A 6,552-nucleotide genomic window follows, 5' to 3' on the forward strand; every position below is an offset into this window, starting at 1 on the left:
GTGCTGCCTTTTGGAATCTTCTGCTCAGCTCTTTAGTGTCTTGGATTCTTCCTTGTGCTTTGGCTTCTCTACGTTCCAGTGCAATCTTCAGAGTTTCTTCTGACATCGGTTTTGGTCTTTTGGTTCAAACCCACCATTTGCTCTATGAGGAAAGATGAATACTCTCCTTCTGATGATTTACTTCCTCTGAAAACCTGCTGGAAGGTCAGCTATGGGCCAGTTCCAATTCAGTGGTACACAATAACAACAGGTATTCTTGGCTGAGAGTGTCTCACACCAAGGTGTTTCCTTTCACTTCTCAGTGAACAACTGTATTTGCCATGTGTGATTAGTGTGATTATTCAGTCTTCCTGGATATTTTCTTTTTCTTCCTGGATATTTTTGAATGAAGAGGTTAGCTGGAAGACAGCTTTATGATCTGAAGCAACTTCACCCAGAATTAAATCTATTATAAATATTACTCTGAGGGGGGTAGGTGAGAAGTCCTTCTATAGTCAATCTAGCTAAACCCTGAAGTAATTATTTGAACTCTTAGGCCTCTATGTATACCTTCCAAAAAGAAGAGTAAGATAATTATTCTTAGACCTGATAAAGCTTGACTAAGTATTTCATCAAGATCTAGTTACAATTTTAAGACATCTCTTAAAAATATATTCCAACATGTCCCATCTGTTTCATTTTATGAATAAACCTACATGTGTTATTGCTTCATCAACATAAATATATATTTGCTTTTGATACCTTGCTCTTGTTGTTGCTAATGATTTGAGATTCCTAAAAATATTGCTCATACAGCTTCCCATCATTTGGAAAATAATGATCTAATGTTTTATAGGTCTGCTTAAATCACAATTGAAAGAAATAAAGACCAAAGAAAGAGTCACAGAGAGAGAACATGAACTAAAAGAGAATACATATGAATGTTAATGAGAGATGACAAGCAGTAAATACACATGTCTGGATCCTTTGTGTGATCAAAAACCTTGCTGTTGTGAGGAAAAGGAAGCTAGGTCCAGAGGAAAGTGGGGTTCAGAGGAAAGTCTGAAGAAATTATATATTAGTCACCAAATTTCCTTTAGTAAGAAAGGTAAAAAGGACATTTCCCCTATCTAAACAAAAAGGTCTTTGAAATAGAATGTAATGCTATCTTCAGGAACATAGAAAGGGTTTTATAACAGAAAATACCTAACATCCTACACAGTCCATATTTTGTTATTGGCAAACAGAAAGCAATAGTTCAAAATTTATCAAGCTTATCAGTTCCACCTAATTAAGGCTATAGCCATAGGGCATAGTAAACAAAACTCTAATAATTCACTTTTGAGCTCCTGGTCTCAGGGAAATCTAATATCCTGGAAATGTGCTTGGTGGTCTCCACTCATCTTGACCTTCATCAGGAGGGCGACCACATGGAAACACTCTGCTCTGTTGAGGCCCAGGGTGAAATTATACAGAGATTACATTGTTCTATGGCAGACTCATGTCTCCAGCCAGAATATCACCCAGCCAGAGGATGCATGAAATATGTATGTGGTCCTTCTAGGGGAAAGCAGGTCGTCTACAGTACTTGGAGGAGGATAATTTAAAATTTTCTATTTCCATTACTGTGGCCATCTTTCACTCCATTTGTTTCAAAATGAAGCCTAGCATTTCTCCAGAAACCCCACCTTCAGTATTTAGAAGATATTTCAGTTTGAAAGCTAAGTATTAGTCAGGGTACTTTAATGTGGGCTAAAATTGTTTCTCTAAAGCTAAAATTAAGAATCCCTGAATGATATAAAAAATTCTGAGACAGTAATAACAACCATGTAGGGTAGTTCTGAGTAAAAGTAACTCCATGGCAGGGGACTAAGGGTTTGAATGGTGCAAATGGTTTAATATTCAGCTAGTGACTTGGTTATTCACATTGACTCAAAGGCACTTCAGAAGAAAGATCTAAAATCTACTTCCAAAAGATTACAGCCATTGAAAAGCATATGGAATACAGTTTTACACTGAAATATGTGAGGTTACTATGAATTAGAATCAACTCAACAGCAAGTGGTTGACTGATGTGTCACCAAAACAAAACTACCTCATACCTTACCCAATCTCTAGTGGGCTTTCAGAGGCTATCAATCACACAGGACGATATTGTCTATCTTTTTCCTGTAGAACCATTACTCAAACCATCTGCCTTTCAGTTAGCAATGCAACTCCTTATCACATCTAATACTAGATAGAGTTGAAATAATGAGTGGAATATAAATTCCAAAACCTCTCATCTCCTACTCAATTCCTGTAAGTCGTTTCTTATTCCCTTTAAATCTATGGGCAGAGAAAAGAGAATGGTTGTTCTCTGGGCCATAGCTTCATGTCAAAGTGACACATAGTCGGTAATATGAGCAGGCAGCCTCGAGGAGCCAGGAAACATGAGTCAGGAAGTTAAGAGTGTCTCTATCATGAAGAATGGATATGACTAGAGAAGTCATGGAGACTATTCAATATTGTATTGAAAGTACTTGTTAGGGCAATACAGCAAGAGAAGGAAATAAGAGGCATACAGATCAGCAAAGAGATGGTGAAACTGTCACTACACGCCAGTGATATGACAGTGTACACAGAAAACCCCAAGGACTCAACAAAAAACTGTTAGAACAAGGACACCAATTTAATGGAGTGGCAGGATACAAGATCAGTATACAAAAGTCTATAGGATTCCTCTTCAGTAAAAGAAAAAACAAAAAAAAAACACCAAAAGCACAGAGAAAGAAAATGAAAAAGCAGTACCATTTACAGTAGCCACCACAAATTGAAATACTTGGGAGTAAACCTAACTAGAGACACAAAAGACCTTTACAAAGACCTTTAAAAAAACCCACACTTTTGCAAGAAACAGTAAAAGAACCCAATAAATGGAAAAATGTTCCCTGTTCACAGATGTTGTTGTTGTTATGTGCTATCAAGTCGACCTTCACTTATCGCTACCTTATGTACAGTAGCTCTGAAGCCTACCCTATCCTGAGTCAGTCTCACTGACTATTCCTATTGTCCCAGTCATCATGTCAACCATCTATCTCATCCATGGTCTTCTTCTCCTGTGCTGTCCCTTCACTCTTTCACACATGATGTCCCCTGGACTGCTCCCTCCTGGCCATGTGTCCAAAGTATGAGATGGAGTTTCAAAATCCTTGCCTCCAAGGAGAAACTTGGTTTCATCCTCTCCAAGACAGACCTATTTGTTCTCCTGGAAGCCCACAGTATGTTCAAGATTCTTCTCCATTACCAAAACTCAAGGGCATCAATTCTTCATCCATCATCTTTAGCCATTGTCGAGCTCTCTGATGCATAGCAAGTAATTGCAAAGATGATGACCTGGATCAGGAGCACCATAGACTCTAGACTGACATCATTGTTTTTTAGCATTTTGAAGAGATCCTTTACAGCAGACTTCCCTAATGCAATTCATCTGTTGATTTCCTGACTGCTGGTGCCAAGAATGTTGATTGTAGGACCGAGCAAGCTGAAATTGTTAACAATCACAATCTTGTCTTCATCCACCATGGTGCTGTCAATTGGCCCAGTGGTAGGACTCTTTGTCTTCTTGATGGTAAGCTTCAAACCATATTGAAAACTACAGTCCCTGACCTTTTACAGCAAATGCTTCATATCCGCCTCAATTTTGAAAAGCAAAATTGTATCATCTGCATACCATAAGCTGTTAATGAGTCTACCTCCAACCCTGATGCTCTTCCTCATAAGGGCCAGCCTCTCAAATGATCTGTTCTGAATATAGATTGAAAACGTGTGGAGACAGGATGCATCCCCGATGTACTCTTTTCCTGATTTTGAATTGTGCAGCATTTTCTTGCTCTGCTCTGACAGCTAGCTGTCTCCTGGTCCAAGTATAGGTTTTGCCTGAGCACAATCAAGTGTTCTGAGATTCCCATTTTCCTCAAGGTTACCCACAGTTTGTTGTGATCCACACAGTCAAATGTCTTTTCATAGTCAATGAAGGACATACAGGAATACTCAATATAGTGAAATAAAACAATGCTACTAAAAGCAATCTACATGTTTAATGCAATCTCAATACAGATATCAAATTCATTTTCTTTCTTTCTTTTTTTCTTACAGTTTTCATAAAGATCTATTTCATTATTGATAGGTAGCACATTTAACAGTTGTTATTGTTGTTGTTGATTGCCTTCGAGTCGAGCATGAATCTTAGAGACCCTACGAACAAAAGGCCTGAAGCCCCTCTTCAACTATGGACATTTTAATCAAAGTTCATAGAGTTTCCGGAGACAAGTTGTTTAGAAAGTGGATGCCACTCCTGCTTTCAAACCTGTCATGGAATGTTAATGGTTGAGTTGCTTGCATTGACTAGCAACCCTAAGTAGAGCAGCTCTGAACCCTTCCCTGTCCTGAGCCAGTCTCACTAATTCTGACACACCAATGCCCATCGCCCCAGTCACTGTATCAACCAATCTCATCCGGGGACTTCCTTTCCTGCATTGTCTGTCCACCATTCCAAGCATGATGTCCTTCTCCAAGGACTGATCTCTCCTGGTCATGTGCCCAAAGTAAGTGAGGCAGAGCTTCAAAATCCCAGCCTTCAAAGAGAGACTTGGTTTCACTCTCTCCATGGCAGACCTATTTATATTCTTGGCAGTCCATGGTATGTTCAAGACTCTTCTCAAGCACCACAACTTGAAGGCATCTGTTCTTCTTCTGTCATCCTAGTCATTGTCCAAATTTAAATACATTTAAATACTGTATAGGTGACTGCATGGCTGCAGCATTGATAACTAGAAAGACAACCAATTCTGCTAGAAACAAGTAACTGTCTAATTGTCTAAATATTTAAAATACAGCTCTTGTTTAGATCATCCTTTGTTTTGGTCACCTTCACGAGGAGAGTGGGGAAAACCTGCTAGTCACAATGGAAAGGTATTAAGGCCAAATCTTGTGATATCCATTCTCAGATCTAACTCTAGGGCAAGCTCAAGTTTGTGGCCTTCATAGCATAATGCTCTTCCTGTCTACCAGAGCTGACAGTGTAAGCTTCACACCAGGCCTCAGAATCTAAGTGTAGCTCACTTCAATTAAACTAGAGTTGTTGAATTTTGCAGACGTGGAAGTGGTGGGATCCAACTGATATTTAGAAGCAATACCAAAGCAAGTACAGTTGGTACATGATGTTCAAGCCAGGTTGGCTGAAGTGTCAAGAGTTTCACATCCTTTCTGATAAACTGATCCTCCAAATTTTATCCCATCATTGACATTAGTGTGTAACTGAAGTCTCCAGTCCTATAGCCCACAGGAAAGTTATTCCTTGTCAGTTTTGATTTGGCACTATCAAAGGTCATTTGGTATATGGCAAGCCAGCCCTCATAACCAAAGACAGCTGACCCATGAATTACAAGTCCAGCAAAGTCAAAGTTAACATCACAACCAAGGTTTATGGACACTTCCTGTAAGAAGACTTGATTTGACCACATACCCCCAACGTCAATTTCAAACCTTAGCATATCTGGTCTTCAATTGCAATTTCTGTTCCCAGAGTATTATCAGTGCTCCATTTTCCTGTAAAAGTCAGCCCACACTCATACCATTTATATTTGGTCTCCAAAGTCCCAGTAACTTTACCAGTGTCTGTATTAGATGACCAGATATTGAGCATTCCATTCCACTGCATGACTTTGTTTTTACATCTCACTTTACCAACCAAAACCCAAATTCTTTATTGAAAATATCTCTGGCAGCTTTACCAAGGTCAGCATGTTGTTGTTATTAACTGCCGTAGAGTCACAGATGATTCATAGCGACCCTATGAACGAAAGACCTGAACAACTGTATAACTTTCATCATTTCTCCAAATTCATAGAGTTTCTAGAGGCAAGCTATTTCGGAAGTGGATGCCACACCTGCTTCCAAGCTTGTTTTAATTGGGACGTTCCACCAAACATTGTCCATCATAGATAACCATTATCACGTGTGACACATCAGTACCACAGTGGTTAGCATCTCAGTAGCCATGAGTTACCTCTGTAAAGGAGGTGGACATACCAGTGCTATACTACTTAGAAGGATGTTTGATCAAAAACAATTAAAACCAGGCCTGAGAGCTGCAGATTAAAATCACCCCCCTTTGGCTTAATAGCATAACTTTCTATCCACTAGGCCAACAGAGCTCTTCTATGTTGTTGTTAAGTGTCATTGAGCCATTGAATCATAGACGACTCATAGCAAAGGTCAGCATAGGATGGAGGAATGCACATTGGCTGCACAGCTCTACCTGTAGCTACCCATGGCGAGAGGAGGAAAGGGATCCCAGCCAAGACCCTACTCCACCATTGCCCCCAGGGCTCTCCACTGTGCCTGTCCCGGCTGTGCCAACTCCAGCCTGCTCCACAGCGGCCATGTGGACTGAGGGGACCCCCGTGGGCTGCCTCTGTCTGCTGACGGCGGGCTGCCTCTGTCTGTTGGCAGCAGCAATGAAGGCCCAAATTCATTTTCAAGATCAAAAGAGCAATTCTCAAGTTTCTTTGGAGAGTAAAGAGACCCTGA

The 6,552-nt window shown here is 40.1% G+C and overlaps 1 pseudogene; it reads right to left on the bottom strand.

Moving 5' to 3' along the window:
* Positions 1-4,919: 4,919 nt before the first annotated feature.
* On the bottom strand, positions 4,920-6,263 carry LOC102856465 (annotated as a pseudogene).
* Positions 6,264-6,552: the final 289 nt, after the last annotated feature.

This window comes from Elephantulus edwardii, unplaced genomic scaffold (assembly GCF_000299155.1).
Source record: "Elephantulus edwardii isolate Elephantulus edwardi_28Jun2011 unplaced genomic scaffold, EleEdw1.0 scaffold00070, whole genome shotgun sequence".
In the NCBI taxonomy this organism is placed as follows: Eukaryota; Metazoa; Chordata; class Mammalia; order Macroscelidea; family Macroscelididae; genus Elephantulus; species Elephantulus edwardii.